This window comes from Neovison vison, chromosome 6 (genome assembly GCF_020171115.1).
Source record: "Neovison vison isolate M4711 chromosome 6, ASM_NN_V1, whole genome shotgun sequence".
In the NCBI taxonomy this organism is placed as follows: domain Eukaryota; kingdom Metazoa; phylum Chordata; class Mammalia; order Carnivora; family Mustelidae; genus Neogale; species Neogale vison.
Window position 1 is genome coordinate 61,113,661 of NC_058096.1, and position 22,639 is coordinate 61,136,299.

Below are 22,639 nucleotides of genomic sequence, written 5' to 3' on the forward strand. Positions count from 1 at the left end.
TCCCAAAGTGTTATTAGTGGTTCTCTCTGGGAGGTGAGATTTTGAATGGATTTTATGTTCTTTTTATATCATCATCGTAATAAATTCAAACAAAACTATGTGTATGCTCTTTAGAAATCAAAGCCAGAACTTTTACTTTGGAGGGAAAAGAGCTTAGATAAACCTTGCAACAGCTACTTAAAAATTCAAATGTGAGTTTCGTCATTAGCAATTAGTAACACTCTTAATTGGATGACATTCCTGCCTGACCATTTTCCTGATGGGTGACATCACTGCCTGCTTCAACTTTCCTCCAGGCTAGACTAGACAATTGCATGTCCAGGCTGGACAATGGTAGTTCCTGCCTTATAGGACTTTAAAACTGAAATTCTGGAAATAAACCCAATATCTATATAGAAGGCACAGTTCGGTAAATTCTATGGGGTTATATAACTGATAACAATTATTTAGATAGTACAGTGGCACTTAAAAAGAGAGTCTGTAATTATACCAGGAAGCACTTATATAATATTTAATTTAAAAATAGGATGCAACTCTGTACATACAATGTATGCCCAATTCTGTGAAAATCCAGAGAAGAGACTAGAAGGTGATCTAAAAAATTATTAATAGTAGTTGTTTCTGTATAGTGACATTATAGATGTTTTCTCTGTACTCTATAGTTTCTTAATATTTGATATTATGTGTGAATTATAGAGTCATGAAAGAAGTAAATATTAAAAAAATACAGCTGCTTTGCTCAACAGCTGCCAAATCCTACCCCAGATGTATCTGCAATTTAGTTTTGAGTCAAATGGCCCTAATGTCATTTCCTAAAGGAATCTAGCAGAATGGAATGTGTTCAAATAAAGGAAAGCTACCATTACTGCCACCTATTTCTGTTACCATTTCTTAATGCTTAGAATAAACCTGAGTAAGGAATCCTACTTCTACTGGAAATTAGGAATTTCCACGTTCTTTAGGTTTTCTTCTTATGTTGCCAGATGGTGGAATTTAATTATTCTACAGTATTCTGGTATGCCCCTATGTCTGGAAGTTGTTTTGGGAGGTTGATGATGTAGGTCACTACTGGGAATGGAGGCTCAATTATTCTTTTAAAAATAAAGATGGGTTGCTACATAAGATCTTCTGTAGTTAGTTTTCTTTTCCTTTCCTTTGCTACTTTCCCTCTTCCTTTCTTCTTCCTTTCCTTCCTCCACTTATCTACCCACTCTTTTTCTCTCCCTCCCTCTTTTAAGTACATAGCCTTTCTTAGATGCCAGCTCTTAAAATTTAGAGAAAATTCATACAGTACTAACACCACACTTCAAGTAGAACATTTAATTGTTCCTAAATGATCACATTTTAGCAAAATGATGATGGGAGAAGTCAGAATTGTCACTTAAGTGTATATGATGCATGTTAGAGGCTTGGCAATAAGGCAGGCAGTAGATATTTTTTGAGAAAGCAAGAAAGTAACTAGGTAATGCCAGCATGGGACCAAGGAGGTGGCAGAAGAAAGAAAGATCAGCATGGGTTTCTGTGTCTTTTGACAAAAGTTATCTAACTATATGTTCCTGGCCTTTTGGACCAAATGGCAACCTTCAAACTTCCTGTTACTATGAGCTACTTGAGGACAGGTTTTTTCTGTATGCAACACAGTGCTTGGTGTAATGTAAATGCTCACTAGCTACCTGGAGAATTGAACTGAGCCTTTTTTACTGCCTCCTATATTAGCCTCATCTAGGATAAAAAAGAAAAAAGAAACAAACCCCTAATGTCTTTTCACACATACTAGGTAAAACCCCATTTTAATTTGAACTCAAACACACATCTCTTCTGAGCTTCCAGCTTGGTCACTGAGCTGCTGGAAAAAATCACCCCAAGGCAAATGGGTATCAACATTAAACCACCAGGTTCACTTAGGGCTTCCACACTGCCAAGGAGACTGTCTGGTCAACTTGCTATCCCATTTGTCACAAGAACTATTTTGAACTTCCACTTCCCTCAAATCTCCACCTCACTTATTTTTAGCAGACCCTGCCCCCTAGGAGCTATCATCTGGAAAACTACTCTCTGGATTAGTAAAGTAGAGTACTAGAAGCAAAACTTCTAAGAGTTATCCATACTTGTGGTCTCTATTTCTTCACCTCTCACTCTTTCCCCATAATATTATAAACAGGTTATTGCTTCTACCACTTCAACAAAACAGCTTTTGCCAAAGTCAGCAACCTCCACATTAATATATCAAATGCATTTTTTCAGTCCCTGACTGACCTGACTTCTCAAGAGCACGTCTCACTACTGACCACCCTCTTCAAAATACTCTCTTCTCTTGGCCACTGTGCCAGTGTTTTCTGGTTTTCCTCCTACCTCCTTAGCTGGTCCTTCTGAGGCTATTTCTCATAGCCTCAGTTTTTGCTCCCTTCTGATTAAATAGTAAGAGTTACTCAAGTCTCGGTTTGGGCCTTCTCCTAAATCTACTCCCGTGCTTGGGCAGTATCTTCCATGCCAAAAGCCTCACTTGCCTTCACTCTACTTCTGATTTCCAGTTGTATATATTCAACTGCCTAGTCAATATGCTCACTTATCTTATCAAAAGCACCTCACACTAGACATCTCAGAAATAGAGCTTGTAATCTTCCCTCAATTCCCACTGTCCTTTGGTATTTCATACAACTGTGAATGGCACCAAACTCCAAACAGTTTTATGAGCATAAAACCAGTAGTCACAGTTGCTGTTTCTCTCTCCTCCATCTCCCACATCCAATCCATGAGAATATCCTGTATATCTTGGTTCTGTATTATCTCTCTTTTCCATTATTTTTCTTCCATTCCCAGTCATTAGCCTAGTCCTTATAAGCTATGCTACAAGGGCTTCCTTACTTTTGTTCTTGCAAAACCATTCACCGCAATGGAGTAGCTTGATCTTTTTTGTTTTTAACTTTTAATTTTAAGATTATTGCAGATTAGCATGCAGTTCTAAGAGGTAACACAGAGAGATCTCTGTATACCCTTTACCCAGTTTCACCTAGTGGTAATATCTTATATAACCATAGTAGAATATCACAATCAGGAAATTGGCCTTGTTTTTTACAATGGTACAATCCATCCACCTTATTCAGATTTCACCAGTTTTATATGCACTTGTGTGTGTGTGCATGTCTGTGCATGTGTATATTTAGTTCTACACAACTGTATCACCCACATAGATTTGCATGAGCACTACCACAGTCAAGATACAGAATAGCGCCATCATAAGGTTATCTGGTGCTACCCTTGATAGCCATAGGCAGCTCCATCTTTCCCCTGCTCCTTAACTTTTGTTAGCCAGTAATTTGTTCTTCATCTTTATAGTTTTGTTATTTCAAGAATGCCATATAAATAGAATATGTAATCTTGAGATTGGTATTTTTCACTCAGCATAAATACCTTTGTGATTAATCCAAATTTTTTGTGCCAAATGTTACTCTTTAATGCTGAGAAGTATTCCATGGTATGGCTATACCACAGTTTGTTTAACCACTCACTCATTGAAGGTAATTTGGATTGTTTCCAGTGTGGGGATATTACGAAAAAGGCTGTTATAAACATTGGTGTACAGGTTTTTGTGCAGATATGTTTCCATCTGTCTGCAATAAATGTGCAAGAGTAGCATGATCTTTTTAGAATACAAAATTGATCATGTTACATTCCTTAAGTTTGCTTTCCCATTGTCCTTAGGAAGGTCTTTAATGTGACCTGCAAAGATCCTGATATCATCATCTATCTTTTCAACCTTAATCTGGGCTGTTCTTCACTAAATTCTCTCCACCCAACTATATTTGATGCCTTCATCTATGCTGCATCCCTTGCTTAGAAACCTCTACCACCACCTAATCTCATTTGTTTTTCATCTTCACATGTTAGCTCAAATATCACTTTCCAGGGAAACTCCTCATGAACTCGTAGACTCACTTAGATCCCCCTCTTAAATTTGCTCCTAGAGTTCCTGGAGCTTTTATTCATGGCAGCAAGTACAGTTTGTAATTATAAGTTCTTTTGTGTGTCCATTTGATTAATATGTCTTCCATCCCCCAGGTTGTAAGTTGAATAGGGCAGAGACCATGTCTGTTTTGCTTGTCATTATATCTTCTGCATTTATAGACATTCGCTTCGTGTTTGATGATATTTGGTCAAGGCTTTTAAGACAGAGAGTTTTGGTTTCAAGTTCTATATTACATACTAGGCATCTTTGAAAAAATTACTCAAACATGCTCAATCTCTGTTTCAAAATTAGGATTACAACAGCATCTCCTTAATAGGAGTAGTTTTTTTTTTTTTTTAAAGATGTGGTATATATACACAATGGAGTACTATGCAGCCATCAAAGGAAATGAAATCTTGCCATTTGCGATGACGTGGATGGAAATAGGAGTAGTTTTAAAGGTTAAACCAGGTAGCTGTTAAAAGTTTTTTTTTCCAGTGCCTAAAGCAAGGGAAGCACTCAACACATGCTATTTCTTTTGTGATTATTAGTTTAACTAAAGATAAGAGTTTTTGTATTTTTTTTCCCAATGAGGTTTTAGTCCATTATCTCAATTTCTCGTCTGTTCCCTTGGGTTTTGATTCAGGTAACTCTAAGAGTCTGAAAAGGAACCCTTAGTTTAGATCTCCAATAATTCTATGACTACAGGTTACCCCAGGTACGTCTCCTTAGATGAGTACCTTGTTTGGCCTCTTGGCTATGGTCCTCATTTTCATCTCACTCAGTAGTAAATTCTTATTCCCCAGCTATCAGTTCTTTTGTCTTATTTTTCAATGGGTTTAGAACATGAGTGGGAAAACGCAGTGCCATTTGCTGGACTCCCTGAAAGTTTCTAACACTGAGATTTATGCTTTTGCTTGGGATATCATTCTTTTGGTGTTCACCTTCTTTTATATTCCAGCCATTTTTCAAGCCCCAGCTAAATCACATTTCACATGAAGCTTTCCAGCCCTCAAGGTCCTCTTTCATGAATGAAATCCTATAGTACCTACTGGACTGTATAATTCCTTTTGGAATTGTCACTTATTGTCTCATATGTATACGGAATACTCAACAGTCATAACTTCTTTTCCTAATCCAATTTTGAGTTCCTTAAGAGCAGGCAAGGGCAATGTCCTAGATTTATGTTTTAGTTCCTTACTAAACACAAATCTTTTTGTGTGGTAAGTGTTTAATAATATCTTATGGGATGGTTGTGCTTGAGGCTGGTCCACTGACCAGGTTGTGATTTGAAGGATCAAGTTATAATTAATATAGTTTAGTGGCTAGATGGTTTCTGAAGGGGTGGTGGCAGTGGCCAAAGGGGGAAACAAAAACAACAAAAAACGTTACTGTGAGTATGTCCCTGAGCTGTGTATGAGCACAGTCTGGATACATACAGGTAGTGAAGCTTAATCCTATTATGTGCTGAGTTTTCATCCTGGTAATGTTCCCCCCCCCCCATTTTCCTTTATAAAAAGCATATGGAATGCACGGTCTGATAGGCAGAAAGGCTAAGAGAAATGCAAGCAGAGGGAGGTAATGCTCTTAGGTGTGGTAGGCTGGTCTGCAGAGTGTTTTGATTCTCTGAATTAGTCAAAAGATTGAAAAAAATAGCCACTACTACCACAGAAAAAAAATTAGAAGGAAGGGTCCTGAAAATGGTATCTGAGCAATGAAAGACAGTGAATATTTTAAAGATCACTGAATTTAATTTATTCAACCTAAATGCATAAACGTACAGGTGGGGACATTATTTATGCAGGTATATGCAAATCACTTTATAAAATAGGCAAAGCCCTTCTGCTTTTTATAAGTTGCCAAGGTGGTTCCTGATATTTTAAAAGCTATGCACCTTTAATGTAATTTCCTAAGAGTTGGAATCCCTCTGTTGGAATCACAGTCATTGTCAGAGGGATTTATTATTTTTTTTTCTTTCCTTTGGGACTTCTACAAGGCTCTCATAACCATCACAAAAAGGGTGGTTTCCACAGAGATATGACTGGAAAAATCACTTGGAAATCACTGAGGAGCAAGTCACAATGTTCAAAGCAGAGAACGGGGGCTTTGAAAACATGAACCCATCTGACCTCTTGAATTTAGTACAGTGAATTCCTGAGCTCTGAAACATGGGGCCCGGCTGTGCATGCCATATTGGTGCTATAAGACTGGCAGTAGGTTGGCTGTGGCATGGTCTATTTCAAACTCCTTCACAGTGCCCAGTGTTGCATGTTCCCAAATGACATTTGGTTGGCAGAAGCTGGGCTTCCAAAGCTGGCAGTCTGGAATGCAGCCCACTATGTTTTGACAAACACATAATTGACCATCTGATCACCAGCCTACAGTCTGCATTCAGGTCACTGGGGGGACTTGGGTTTTCAATAGGTCCCTACTCCTCATCTTGTTCATCTTCTCAAACCTTTCTCCAGAAAGCAATATAGAGAAGACTTAAACACACCCACACGAACCCTCCCATTTACAAAAGAGAACATGGTCCATGAAGCATAAGCTGTTGAAAATTTCCTTTAAATTGTCCTGGCAGCCCAAAGTGAACTAGAGAAAAGCACATTTATGGTGAACTCTAATTCAGAGACAAGTAGGAGACATACCGAACTATTTCAACACCACCAGCACGTACGTTGCCATTCAGCTCAATGGCTTGGAACTTCTTAGAAAAAGACAGCATAGGAAGATGATAGGAAATTGGGTATTGCTCAACTTTAGGAGGATATTAAGAAATGTCTTGATTTCAGGTGAAAGAAATGAAAAGCAAGACATTGGAAATGGCTTCTTCCTTATCTGTCTGACACTCCTCCAAATCTACTGGGGGAGAAGGAGTCACACCTCTCTGGAGACCAGCAGGCAGAAGCTCAGTGCGAGGTCAGATTCAAATTCCTGTCTCCTGTTGAGTGCTTTGGTCTGAAATTTGGCCCAACACAACACATCAACCTTTCTCCTAGAAGGCAAGGATTGTGCACTAGGCCAACATATGCTGTCATCACGCAGATGTCAGTGTCTATGTCAACACTATCAGAAGGTCTCTCCTCTCTGCTCCCACCCCCACTGCACAGTCCAAGCCCTTGGTTTTTACCTTTGACCTCATCTCTCTTTTCTCAGTCAACCATCTCTACATGGTCAGAGTGCTCTTTTTCTAAAACATAAATCAGCCTAAATTTCTTCAAAGCCTCCTCAAGCCTGCCACATCACATCCAAACTCCCTCACACAGCTTCCAAGACCCTCCACAATCTGTCTCCTACCCGCTCTCCAGCCTCATCTCCCACCACGCTCCGGCCACACTGAACTACTGTCCTCCAGAGCTGGCTGCTGCTTAACACCTCCTGACTTTGGAAATGCTCTTGCTTTTTCCATATTACAATCTCCCTGTCTTTCCTTTCCCCTACACTGACTTGGTAGACTGAAATCATTCTGTAGACTTTTAGACCCAGCTTGCAGGTAGGCACTCCTTTCTGGTTCCTCTTGCTACATCTTGTGACGCCTCCAGTCCAGTGTCCACCACATGCTACAGCCTTTATTTACTATGTATCATCCCTACCAGACTGTGAGATTGTTAGCAAAAGGGAGTATTTCTTATTTATCGTGGCATTCCAGGAACCAAGCACAGTGACTACTTTTCCATAAATGTTTGTTGACTGAAAACTGAACAAGAGCTGTGCATGGTAATTAATCAAAACTAAGCCAAGCAGTAGCATTAGCTTCTATAAGCTAAGCATGGAGCCTGTTAGCAATCTAATGAAGGCAGATGATCGCAGCAGTAAGGCACTTTCTGATGGTTATCACGGGGTGAAAGGAAGAGTGAGGGACAGAGGTGTGGATGGAGGAATGTCTCATTAGCAGAGAATGTCACTGAGGCAGTGAAATTTTCAGCCTCTGCAATATTGGGTTTTCAATATTGAAAGATATTCTTCTGAGAATGAATCTGAGCCTGAACTGTAGAGAGGTCTAATTTAAAATAACTTGGTTTCTCAAATAGGTTAAGACTGTGTTACCTGCTTTAAGGCAGTGTTGCAGGATATGGAGGGCTTCTCATTGTTTCCGCTAAAGAGTAATGGGATGGAAAACTCTTGGGGGGAACATCTGGAAGCTGCTCAGTTCCCACTGAAATCTGTGTCAAATCCAGATTGGGACTTTTGACTAAACGTAGTGCCTGGGAGAGAAGGCAGAATTCTGCATCTGTTTGGAGAAGTCCATTGAAGAGGCACTGGGGAACTAGAAACACTGGGGAGATAATGTTCTGATCTGTTCCCAAGAAGCTTTTCTTTTACCTTTGATAGGTATCTGGGGCACCACCCCTGGAGCCATCAGCTGTGTCTGTGGGGCACTCGAGGACAGCAGGACTGTCACAGGCTGTGTCACCCTTGAAATAAAAGTAGCCTCAGGATTTGGAACAACCCAAGCAAGCATGAAGCCTGGCCTGGGGGGTGAGACAAGGTTAGAGGGTATAGAAATGGGCTGTCAGTCCATTACAGATCATTCTCTCAGCCCTGTCTCTGGTTAAAAACTAGGATCTCTCTAGAAGCTGCCTGATTAATGGTTGATGTAGCATAGAATCAGTTTCACATTTTCCTATGAGCCAGAAACAGCCTTTCAATTACGTTTTTATCTCAAAGGTCTCCCCCTCGATTTCTAATCTGTGACACAGGTCTCCAGTCCCCTGTACTGCTTGTGTCTGAGGCTTGCCCTACAGTGCTGACGTCATAATAGCTGAGCCGTGCGGGCAGGAGTGCACCGTGCTGACTCATCCCTGGTGATGGGAGGATTAATGCCTTGTCTAACACGGAGCTATTATGTGAACTGTTTTTACACAAAAGAACTGTAACGAAAATGATTTGCCAGTCAGAGGATTAGAAATAGGCAGTGCTGGGTAACTGAAGTTGGGATGCGGAAATAGAAAGCGGTAACCATTGACACCCTCCAAAGCATTGACAGACCTGCTCTATCAACACAGAGAATAAGGAATAACAAGACTTGTCAGGGGCAGGGAAGATCTGCCCCTGCTGTATAAATGCATTACACACAGTCCCTGTCGTCTTTTGGGAGTTTCGCCAATCTCCTTTCTCTGTCAAATGGCTGTCACTTTGGACTTTAGCCTTACAGTCCGTCCTTTGGGGGATTCTGCTCACCTGAATATATTTGCAACTACCTTCTAGGAATGTTAGTGGAAGCCATGCACATGCAGGCAAGCCAGGGGAACCCCCTTTCTGTGCAAATGATTACCACACAAGAAATACTTCAGAGTGAGAAGTCAGTGAAGTAAGACAGATGTTGCGAAAAGGGGACAGGGTTCATCAGAGAGCTTGAAGCAGCTGGGTAGAATGCAATGCTTATTTATCAGGTAAGGTGACTGCCCCTGGACCTGTAGCATGTTTGGACGGTGTCTCATGTAGTGAGTAACTATGATTATTTGGGTTCACTGCTGTAGAAACTCTTATGAGCAGCCTGACATAAAACTTATCCAATCCATTCCGTGCAGCCTGGTTTAGGCTTTAAAGAACAAATGTTCTCTCTTTTCATCTGGAATCAACTTTTCTGTCTCTTTTTTTCTTCCTTTTCAAATGACTTCTCATTTTTTCTAAAAAAGGACAGTACCTTCCATACCCCTCTTAGCACATGTAATGCCAGATTTCTCTCTCTCTCTTTTTTCTGGACTTGTGATGACAGACACAATTTTAGCCTAAATGGATCCAGCCTGATAGTTCACGCTTGTACTTCTTGAGTAAAAGGGTATTGGAAATTTAGTCCATAAACGAAAGCTCTGACCCAGAAGTTGAAATTAAAAACTATTGGACCTAGAGATGGGTGTGTAAACGAAGAAAAAATAATTGCCCATTTACTGACACTGGACCAAAAGCCCAACTGCTGAAGATATCTAGCTGAGGAATGTAAGCTCCATGGTAGAGGAGCAGTGACTTCTGCAAATAGCAGCTGCGGCTGAGTAAAAGGCAGTCTTTATAGGAGTCCAATGCCTAAGGCCCCGGTCTTTTCAGCTTCCTCATGGATGGCAACTACTACCACCACCAACAGCACTGAACCAAACCCAAAGGAAGCTAATAGGTAGCGACGAAGTGCAGGAAACCACAACAAAGTCAACGAGAAAACATGCCAACAAAGATAGAATTTCCCCAATGCGACGCCTTCTTGAAAAGTAAAGAAACCACTTTTACTTACATAAAGAGAAGGGTCAGGCCACAGACTGATGGTCACAGAACTGGAAAAACAAAAACAAAAACAAAGAATTAAAAATAAACCCCGAGATACCACAGGGAGAAGGAAAACCAATCTAAGTTATAGACAGAACTGGTTGTTCCTGAGGATGGGCAGTAGGAGCCTGTTTTATCACCTGTAGCCTAAGGAAAAAAAGAGATCCAGCCCCACAAAATTTTCCAAAGGTGTGACCTCCTGCTATATGACCAACATAGTATTTCCAGGCAAGAAAATATACAAGGAGTGCCAACCTCTTTCTTCGTTAACTTCATTCTGATCCAAATGGTATGGCTATTTTCTAGAGCTGCGCTCTTCAATATGGTAGCCACTATATATATTATTTATTTACGTTAGTTAAACTTGAATAAAAAATCGAAATGTTTAGTTCCTTTGTCACACCAGCCACATTTCAAGGGCTCAATAACCACCTGTGTCTGGTGGTTGCCTTAGAGGTAGAACATTTCTATCACGGCATAAATATCTATTGGGCAACACTGAGGAGAACAAGTAAAGGCTTTACTGTATAGCACAGGACACATTTAAACTAATTTTGACAAAGATGAATAAAACTCTGATGATAAACTTTGGCTCTTTTAAGGGTAAATTCAGTATGCTTAATGCCCAGAAGATCCTCTGGACAGAGATAACCCTCCACACATCATTGCTCCTCAGCAGATGACCTGATACGACTCAGCCTCGTGCTGGCTTGGTGAGGATTGAGGACCGCATGCTGCCTCCTCAGCCCCTTCTCTCTGGCCTAGGAGTGTCACCTCTGACAGAATGATTTTAAATGAAAACATCTCTCTCCCCAAACCCATCTCTAATGATGAAAACCCCAGGTTTGTGGGGAGTTGATCTTAACAGCTTTTCCTTCTGTATTTCAAATATGGTAATTCTCCTTTGTAATCTTCAACTCATAAGCCAAATGAGTTATGATGAGACTGGCCTGCTCACCACTGTTTTGACAGCTTCTATTATAGAAAAATAAAACTGAAGTAACAAAAGATCCCTGAGAGATTAACAAAACAAACAGGGATACTGAGAAAACAAAGCAGGTCTCTCTACCCATACTCTACTTGGATACGTCAAGGACTTAATGTATGCTGACTGAATTTTTGCCTCTCTGACACCATGATTTTAACCACTTCATAGAAGGTCTCCAGAAATATGCAAAATAAATCAAACTAAAAGAGATCAAGTAGGGGATCTGATTATATAAGTTAGCAGCATAGAACAAAGCTAGAGCAAACACAAACAAACCTGTTGATTAAAGAGATTTCACTACTAAACAAGTCTTCTAGACAAGTGCACCATCATGGAGGTTCCTACAAAGGAAAAGTTTTCTCTTTATAGCTAATGTGAAACCCTGTCTATGCACATGTCAATATGAAGGATGGTGCTTCCTTCCTTGAACAATAAGAGTTAAGGTGAAAATCTGCAGCCTGGATCATAATGTATGCTAACACAAGAGAGGCTGGGAGTCTCCAATGCTTTCACAAAATTGATGAGTTTAATGAAAACTTTAAGCAAGATAATTAGATTACGTATGATTCATTGGAAATACGCACACACACACACACACTTGAAAAATATATGAAGAGTGACTAGTCTTCAAAGATTTTAAAGTTCTAAGTTTTGCTACATTCTAGTCCCTTCTACAAACAAGGATCCTAGACCATTGTGCCAGCCTATTTTTTAAATATCCTTCCTTCCTCCCCCTCTCCCCCTTCCCTTTTTTTCCTTTCTTCCCAACTTTTTTGAGCTTGCTTTTTCCCCCAACCTTTGTGAAAAAGGAGAAAAATATGATTAGTGGTTATCTATGAAATATGCTCACTTATCATTTCTCTGTTGCATGTTATAAACCCAATAACTCTCAATAATACATTATGCTTTTTTAAAACTATAGCATTTATGTTCTTATATCTGAGCACATAACTTTCCTTTTCAAGTTTCTAGGAGCATTTATTCATAAAAGTTTATCAGTCAAAGTTAAATTTTTGATGTGGTCAAAAGAGATCATGTGGTCAAAAGAGATCAATGTAAATTGTACCCAGAATGACTAATACATCTAAGGTCTGGAATGAAGAAGAGATGTCTTTCTGGAATGTCAAGTGACACACAGACTGCCAATGACAGGAATCCAAGATGGAGAGAAAAATCACAGTGTGTATGTTGCAGTCTAAGACAAATTAAAGCCAAGTTAAATTGAAGATTTTATTGGATATAATTGTCATCTTTATATATTAATAAAAAACAATAATACCTATCCCAAATTTAATATTAAGACTAAAAATTTAATCTCAGAGTTCTTATACAATTTATAAATGTTCATAAACGTCAAAAGGCCCCTACTTCTTGATTGAATTACAATCTGCAATTTTGAGAATATGTATTAATCTACATAGGTTTATTCCTGTTCAGTTCAAATTGTTATTTTATTGATATGTATGCCCTTTTTGCCTAAGTGATATTCACCTTATATGTCTGTAAGCTGTTTTCATCTGAAATGCAAAGAATTATCTATATAGTTTTGCATACAATGAAAAACATTTGCATTAAGCATGCTAGGCTCAAAGCATAAATATCTAGCAAAGGATACATAACTATAAAGCCCAAATGAATCAGGACCTTAAAACATGGTGGGGGAGGCAAGAGTAGAGAGGGGAAAAGGGGTGGTTTATGGTGAAGTCTAATTGTGTTCTGTGATTTCCCAGTAGAAATTATTGTATAGTGTCAATCTCTAAGGAACTAAATGTATTATTAATTAAATGTATTATTAATAAAGATTAGTCAATTCTGATTTCAGTTTATGTAATGTTCAAGGGCAATGGTTTCCAAAATTTTGAGGTGATACGGATCCCTGTAAGAATCCCTCCCCAAAGAAATTTTTTAAAAACACCAAATTCCAAGAATCTTCCAGACTCCATGAAGGTCATCCATGAATTCCAGTTTAGCTACCCTTGGCCTAGAGGAGAGGGGAGAAAAAGCCCATGAAATCCCACTGCTTATCACCTCTAGGAAGCTGAACAAGTCACTATAAGCTGGAGCCAGGAGCAAACAACATGTATAGAAAATAGACTAATTCTGTGGCATATATAATGGATAAAAGGAATGTGTTAGGCTGAGAACATTCCAACAAGCACATCAAAGAACAATACATACAACATGATTCTAGTTACTAAAAAAAACAAACCCAGGAAAAATAAAACAAGATGAAATCAGAGAGGGAGCAAAACCATAAGAGACTTTTAAGCATAGGAAACAAACTGAGGGTTGCTATAAGGGAGTGGGGTGGGGGATGGGATAGTTGGGTGATGAACACTGGGGAAGGCACGTGATGTAAAGAGCACTGGGTGTTCTATGGGGCTGATGAACCACTGAACTCTACCTCTGATACGAATAATATACTCTATGTTAATTAATTGATTTTAAATTAAAAAAAAGGACCCCTCCCACAAATAAAAGAAAATAGAGCTCTACATGGGTGCATACAGCTAGGGACACACAGACTCCTCTCAAGGCCTCCCAGACTCTGACTTACCTATAGTAAAGTATAGGTAATTATAAAGAGTAATTTACTCTTTATTGTAAATAAAGAGTATTTATTGTTTTAAAAAGTCCACAGAGGCTTAGGAAGAGTGAGGTAGAGGAGTAGCGAGCAGAGAAATGAGAGGAGCTGCTATTTACTCAGCACCTTTTGCGGCTGCAGGCATCCTGCGAAGGAAATGCTTCTCAGATTTGAATGGGGGCCTACCCAGGGAGGGGAGCAATGTAATAGGAGTGCACCAGGCCGTGGAATACATAATCAAGACATGACTGTCTTTTTGGAGGGTTGGTTGTCCTTGTGGCTAAGTAGTTTAAACTCTTATTTGTACATATGTTGATTTATCTGATAACCATTTCTTGGATGTTATAGAAGAAATAAGAGAGCCACTGTTCTTGTCCTCATGGAATTTCCGGTTCAGTGAAACAAGTAAGAGCATATTGTGGAGTAGAATGAAGAATGTGATGTATCTGTAGGAGGAACCCTGAGAGCTCCCTGAAAAGTCTCATGTGTGTTGGACTGCTTCAAGCAATGGCCCGCAGCCTGAGGACGGACTCGATCACTCGCTCTATCCTGAGGATCACCTCCGTGGAAGAGTTTGGAAAGCAACCTTAGCTGTAGATCATTTCATCTTGACTAGAAGAGCAAAACAGTGTTAACTTCCAATTTACTACAAAATCAGGGAGATTTGAGAAATTAGGGAACTTACCCTAAGTTCAAATCCCACAGCTGCTAGGATTTGAATAAGTTTGTACCATTCCAAAGTTTACATATTTTTAGCCACTCAATTATGCTACATCTAGGTACTTCCCATTTTACGTTTCCCCTTGAAATCTGGGCTCATTCAGGATTTCGTAGGCTAGCTTAAGCTTCTCCTTTGGAAGGAGACAGGTTTGGCTTCATTTGCATTCTAAATATTTCACAGTGGTAAGGGAAAGCTATTATTATACCCATTTTATGGTGCGGAAGCCGAGCCACTTGCCAGCTGAGGTATCTGGCTGGGTTAAAAACGGAATCGGGTTGTCAGTCTTTCATTCCTCTTGACTGACTGAAGGCTCGGCAGCAGTACTGTCCAAGGGCTTTTTTGTACATGGGCTTCACACTGGTGGAGAAGAGTGAGAGAAACTTTGCGAAGGGAAAATAATAGTGCAATACAAAAATGGAAAATAAGTAATCATAACTCACTCACGAAAACTGGTTACTTTTAGCACTGTGAATAGAAAAGAGAGAGCTTATTCATCACAAATGAATCAGAAAATTAGAATGTGTCACAGCATTGATGATAGAGCTGAGGAATTCAGATGAACTGAAGTTCAACACTTATCCTTGTATCTGAAGAGGGTAAATGGTGTGACAACAGGACAGAAATGACCTCTTACATGCGCCTGTAATCTTTCCAGTCTTTTCTCTTCAACCCTCTCTCTAGAAGTTAGATGGGTTTTTATCTTTGTTTTCTATGGGTAGAGATAATATTTTAACATCCTTTTAATGTTCTAGAAGTATTGTGTTAATTAATTCTTATGTGGGAGTCATTCCAAACAGTAGGATGAAGATTTTTACCTTATTGATTTTCCCAATACCTTTCTGGCTTCTGTGTTTTCAAAGGCTGAGGCACTATTGGATTTTTAGATTCACGTGTCTCTCAGAATAAGTGCCAGCTTCATAGGTTCCTGTCAATTGATATTCCATCTTCTCTATGGATACATGATTTCCTTTATCTGACAGATTCAAGAAATTTTATGCTAGATTTAATGACATTTCATGCGCCCTGAATTCAGAGGTTTTTAATTCCCTATTTTCTATCTGGCAAAAGGTTTACAAGTTAAAGTCAGATGGAAGCGTTATTCGGAAGTGCATACAGAACATGTGCAATCTCCCACTGGCTAGATTTTGGAGTCTCCCGAAGACAAGGCTCTTGAAGTATTTTCATTCCTTTTGGTCAGTCTTGAGAAGATTATAAATGCCACAAATGGGTCATTCATATCTTAGGATCAGCTTTTCAAGACCATCACATTATTAGATCCATCTTGAAAAGAATGATAAGGAAATCACTGGTGCCTTACCTCTCCTTAGTATGCTCTGTTAAATCTGAAAAGCACATGCCTTAAAAAAAAAATTAGGTGATGAAATAATGATCAATAAAAAGAGAGAATTCAAAAGCTAAAGCATTTAGGTCTAGGACTGTTTCTAGGTCTGAGACATTGCTAACACAAACTGACCTTCCACCCCATCCCATACAAATCCTCCTGACTCTCTCTGATTCTTACAGGTATAGGACCTGAAAGATAAGAATGAAATAAAAGCTGGAGAGCTGGGTGGGGTGGCAGGGCAGGGACTGAATTCGTTTAATACATTCAGGATGATTTCTTATAGCTTCTAAAATAAACCTAACTCTGTTATGAAGGCAGTCAAGAGCTCTCTACAATCTGATCCCAACCAACCTTTCCTTCTATATCTCAAACTCCTGAAATTGTAGATTCATGGGTTTCAAACAGATTGGTATACCAGGACCTTTTATTATAGTACACTGATATCCTTTAGAGGATGCTAAAAAGGTCTGGCATTGTTATCATGCGGTCCAATCAATGGGAAATATCTGGTCATAATGCTGCTCACAGACCACCACTAATGTCATTTGGCACAAAAAGGTTGAATCTATTGCAAGGGAAACTCATCCTGAGATTCCTCAGTGTGTAAACACAGAAAGTAACATGCTAGTGGTAGAGAGGGCTTTGGAATAAATACAGGCACAGCAGGAGAAAGAAACATCCAGATCAGTGTGAACAGAAGGCTGTCTTTACTCAAATGGTTTCCTCAAAAATTTTTTTTTTAATTCAAAGGAAAAAAATCACGACATAAAATTTAAACCAAAAGCTATAAATTAAGTGGGTACTTATACCCAATGATCTGTTAGATATTAAACCAAGAAGACAGCATGGGCACAGTATGTATTTTAAAGACCTAGAAAGAGCTTTCTACAATACAGATCGAAAAATGTTACTTTTGTCCTTGTCACCATCAACTATTTGCTTAAGAGAATCCAAGATCTTTAACAATCTGGCCCCAATCTACCTCTCTCAGTTTTTGTTTGTTTGTTTGTTTGTTTCTGGCTCTCCCCACCACCCACTGCCCCCCAACACTGCTGCTTCCTTATATTCTGTGACAGGCTGTTGGCTCCTCCCTGAACATGCCTAGGACATCTTTGTCTTTGAGCCTTTGCTAACAGTTCATACCTGAATCTCCCAAGCCTAGCATAGTGTCCTAAACACAGCATGACCATCCAACATTTGTTGAATAAATGCTGTCTGTCTATTTTAGGAGACAAAGATGATAGAAAAAAGTTGTTATATCAGTAAATAAATAGCACAAGAGAGAGGTCAAGGAAAAGTTAATTTTAGTGCGTTTTAGGAGTGGGGGCAAGATGAGCTTTAAGATTAGGAAAACTGATGCTCTTTATTCTTGGGTCTAGCCAATGCTATGAGTCAGTTACTTTTTTGGGAACAAGTTTCAACCTCAAGGTTAAATGAACACAAATGCTCTGTCCATCAGCATATAATGAAAAATCTGTGGCTACTTCCACATCAGCACAGTGAAATTAAAATATGCAGTGTCTTTCTCAGAGGCTTCATATATGACAGAACTTTTTAAAATAGTCCCCTTTGCCACTCTTATACAGAAAGAGCCATGAAAACAAAAATAAATGTTTAAAACACTGGGATAATTTTGCCTCAGAAAGAAAAAGCTGAGGTATATCTTGATGGTTTTATGGCTGTAAGAGTTGTTATAAAGAAGATAATGATTGATATTTTTGTCCTAGGGCATAATGATATTAAACTGTCCAGTGAGGAATTTAAGTTAAAACTTAAAGATGAACATCCTAAATGTGCAAGTGGTAAATAATCAAATAGATTGCTAAGAGCAGTTATGAAATTTCTATCTTCATGGCTATTTAAAAATAGGAAAGATCTTCTTCTATTTTGGATGGAATAAATGCAGCTCTGCCTCCAGTCAGGAGATAGATTCAATAACTTCTCTCATCGTGAGCTCTTTATGACTACAAAATCCTGTAACATGTTGATCCTAAAAATTGTACAGAATCACAACACAGTTGAGTAAAATACATTCTACAGTTTGAAGAGGATTAGGCAATACAAAAAATCTGTAAGTCACTGAATTCAAAACAGTATCTATAATGCTTACGTCTTGATTCAATTTGCCAAGTGTATATGTCACAAATAGAATTGAGGAAAAACGTACTTGAACCTACTATAGTTTAAACATATGATTAGCTAGAGTAAAACATTCTAACAATTAATGCTTTCATGTCTAAGAAATTTAGCTGAATATTTCATAAACCTGGTATGAATATGCATATTAACTCAATCTCCAATTTAAAACAAAAAGTTAGAAAAGACCAGAAAAATAGTATAAGAACTCACTATTATTATTCCCAGGACTATGTTCAAAGACATTGGGAGAACCAGTGAACAAGTCCTTTTAAATGACCAAAATGGGCCCCATAAGATTAAGAATGTAAATCTAATAACAGACTAAGAGAAAGCTCTCACAGGGATGGCAAGTTACTGGATTTCTTGTCTATTTACCTTGCAGTTTTGGAGCTCCGCAGGTGTCCATTACATACAGCACACAGGGTTAGATGAACAGTTCCAATGTCCTTGTCTGAACCAACTTCATTTAAAGCAGTTTGATACATTTCTTAAATAGAAGATGAGCCTATTCTATCTATGGCCCACATTTGGACTGGATCACTGAACTATTGCCCAACTCTTATAAGCAAAGCACTAACATGTACCAATCAACAGTCAGCCCATAGCAGAGGCATCAGGAAGGTCAAAATACACACACATAAGAAATTGGCAGTACATTATAGAAGAAAGCTATTTCTAAAGAAGGACTTTGGCTACCAAAGCCTTTGAGTGTTATTCAAACTTTGTTAGTAAAAAAATCAATCCCAATGTAACTTGTAATAATCTGGTTTAAAAAAAAAAAGATTGGGAGAAAGAAATATAGTTTTATATTGCAACACACTATTTTCATAAGAACATGAACCAAAGAGATAAACTATGCCAATTTCTTCATAGCTAACTTGTTATGGGATATTGTTCTAGTCTTCACTAATTACTTCTTGGGCTAGTTATGCTATGATCAGGATTAGGAAGGATAGAGGTCTAAGAGTGTTCAAAAGAAACATTTTTGTTGTTGTTTCTGTTGTTCAATATCACTACAGAAGAAAAAAAAAGTCATTAAGCTGACTCTGACAACCTAACTGGGATAATGGTTGCTGCATGTAGCCATTGCTTATGCTGTTTCAAATGACCGGAGTGAACTCAACAGCAAGGGTGTCAAGCTAACCACTAGCTTGAATTTTGAAAAGTTATGGTACAATAAGCAATAACATCGGTTGTTTGAATTTATAAAAGTTACACCAAAACTTATGGATGCAGCAAAAGCAGTTCTGTGAGAAAAGTTCATAGTGATAAATGCCTACCTCAAGAAATAAGAAAAATCTCATATAAAAAGAAAAATCTCAAATAAAAATGACCTATCTTTACACCTTAAGGAACTAGAAAAGGAAAAAACAGAGCCCAAAGTTATTAGAAGAAAGGAAGTAACAAAGACCGAAGTAGAAACAAATGAAATAGAGACCAAAAAACTAGATTAATAAAACCAGAGATGGTTCTTCAAAAAGATAAGCAAAATTGAAAATCTTTAGTTAGATTCACCAAGAAAAAAAGACAGAGGACTCAAATAAATAAAATCAGAAAGGAGAGAGGCGACATTTAAAACTTATACCACAGAAATACAAAGGACCCAAGTGGCTACTATGAACAATTATATGCCAACAAGTCGGACAAACTAGAAAAAAAATGGATATATTTCTGGAAACATGCAACCTGAATCATCAAGAAATAGAAAATTCAAACAGACCAATTACTAGTAAGGAGATTAAATCAGTAATTTAAGAACTCCCTACATACAAAAGTCCCAGACCAGACAGTATCACTGGTGAATTCTATCAAACATTCAAAGAAAAATTAATATTGATTCTTCTCAACCTATTTCAAAAAACAGAAGAAGAGGTAACATTTCCAAACTCATTTTATGAGGCCAATATTACCCTTGTGCCAAAACAAGACAAAGATACCATAAGAAAAGAAAATTACGGACCAATATCCCTGATGAATATAGACTAAAAATTCCTCAACAAAATATTAGCAAACCTAATTCAACAATAAATCAAAAGGTTTGCTTACCATAACAAAAAGGATTTATTTCAGGGATGTAAGGATGGCTCAACATCTGCAAATCAATCAGTATGATACACCACATCAACAAAAAAAGGATAAAAATTATAAGATCATTTCAATAGATGCAGCTGAAAACTTTGATCAGGAACAAAACAAGGATGCCCATTTGTGCCACTTTTATTCAACACAGTACTGGAAATCCTAGCCAGAGCAATCAGTTAAGAAAAAGAAATAAAAGACAGCTATATTGGAGAGGAAGAAGTAAAATTGTCAGTATTTGCAGATGACATGATACTACACATAGAAAATCCTAAAGACTCCACCAGAAAACAAAACAAAACAAAACAAAACAAAACAAAAAAGTTATAACTAACAGTGAATTCAGTGAGGTTGCAGGATACAAAAATCAATACACAGAAATCAGTTGCATTTCTATATACTAACAACAAACTATCAGAGAAAGTAAGAAAATAATTCCACTTATAGTTGCATCAAAAAGAATGAAACACCCAGGAATAAATTAAACCAAGGAAGTGAAAGACCTGTACACTGGAAACTAGAAGATATGAATGAAAGAAACTGAAGACACAAATAAACAGTAAGATATTCTGTGCTTGTGGATTATAATAATTAATATTGTTAAAATGTCCATACTACCCAAAGCAATCTACAGATTCAATGCAATCTCATAAAAACTGCAATGGCACTTTTCACAGAAATAGAAGAAAGAATTCTAAAATTTGTATGGAAATATGAAGACTCCCAATAACCAAAGAAATCTGGAGAAAGAAGAACAAAACCAGAGGCATCAAGGTCCCTGATTTCAAACTCTATTACAAAGCTGTAGTAATCAAAACAGTATGGTATTAAAAAAATTTAAAAATATTTAAAAAAACACATAAAAAAACCCCACTACAGTTTTGGTGTTAAAGGAGACACACAGATTAATAGAACACAATAGAGATCCTAGAAATAAACTCACTTACATATGGTCAATTAATTATGACAAAGAAGCCAAGAATATCCAATGGGGAAAGTATAGTAGCTTCAATAGATGGTGTTGAGCAAACTGGATAGCCATACACAATAGATGAAACTAGACCACTACTTTATCCCACACACAAAAATTAATTCAAAATAGATTAAAGACTTGAATGTAGAAGAAACTCCTAAAAGAAAACATAGGTGGTAAGCTCCTTAACATTGGTGTTGGCGATGACTTTTTGAATTTGATACCAAAAGCAAAGGCAACAGAAGCTAAAATAAATAAGTGAGACTGTGTCAAACTAAAAATATTCTGCATAGCAAAGAAAACCATCAACAAAATGAAAAGGCAGCTTACTGAATGGGAGAAAATATTTGCCAATTATATATCCAATAAGGAGTTGCTGTCCAAAATATATAAAGAACTAATACAACTGAATAGTAAAAAGAAATCTGATTAAGAAAGTGGGCAGAGGATCTGAATAGATATTTCTTTTTTTTCCCTCTCTCTCTTTTTTCTTTTAAGATTTTATTTATTGGAGAGAGAGAGGGGGAGAGTGTGTGTATGTGCAGCCATATATGTGAGGAGAGGGGCAGAGGGGGAGTGAAAGAATCCCAGGCAGACTTCCCACTGAGCATAGAGCCCAACACAGGGCTCCATCTCATGACTCTGAGATCATGACCTGAGCTGAAACCAAGAGTCTGACACTTAACCAACTGAGCCACCCAGGCATCCCAAATAGACATTTTTCTAAAGAAGACATGCAGATGGCCAATAGGTACAATGAAAAGATGCTCAATGTCACTAATCATCAAGAAAGTGAAAGTCGTAACCACAATGAAATATCTCTTCACATCTGTTAGAATGGTTATTTATCCAAGTGATAAGAAATAAGGGTTGGCATGGATGTAGGAAGAAGGGAATCATTGTGCACTGTTGGTGGGCATGCAAATTAGTGTAGTCATTATGGAAACTAGAATGAAGTTTCCTCAAAAAATTAAAAATAGGACTACTATATAATCCAGCAATTCTACTTCTGGATATTTATCTGAAGAAAATGAAAATATTAACTCAAAAATATATATGCATGTCCATGTTCAATGCAGTATTTTTTTTATATAATAGCCAAGATATGAAAAGAACCCGAATGTCCATCAGTGGATGAATAAAGAAAATGTGGTATATATATACACAATGGAATATTATTCAGTCATCTCAAAAAAAGGACATTTGTGACAACATGGATGAAATTTGAGGGCATTATGCTATGTGAAATAAGACAAATAAGAAAAAGACAGATACCATACGATCTAACTAGTGATATTCAAAAAACAAAACAAAAACAAAAACAAAAACCAAGCTCATAAATACAGAAAACAGATGGTGGTTGCCAGAGGTGGGGATTGGGGAGTAGGCAAAATGGGTGCAGGTAGTTAAAAAGTACACCAATCCATTTATAATATAAATAAGTGATGGGGATATAACGTACATGTCCACATGGTAACTATAGTTAATCATACACTATTGAATATTTGGAAGTTGCTAAAAGAGTTAATCTTGAAAGTTCTTATCACACCAAAAAAATTCTGGAACTACACATGGTGACAGGTGTTAACTAAACTTGCGGTGATCA

The 22,639-nt window shown here is 37.9% G+C and overlaps 1 protein-coding gene across 8 annotated transcripts in view; it reads right to left on the minus strand.

The window, feature by feature from the left end:
* ZBTB20 (zinc finger and BTB domain containing 20) overlaps positions 1-22,639 on the minus strand; it is a 782,602-nt gene that overhangs the window by 149,025 nt on the left and 610,938 nt on the right. For all 8 annotated transcript variants that reach the window (XR_006384974.1, XM_044251429.1, XM_044251419.1 and 5 more), the window contains one exon: positions 10,173-10,212. The gene's annotated coding sequence lies outside the window, so the exon portion shown is untranslated. The remainder of the gene's footprint in view (positions 1-10,172; positions 10,213-22,639) is intronic.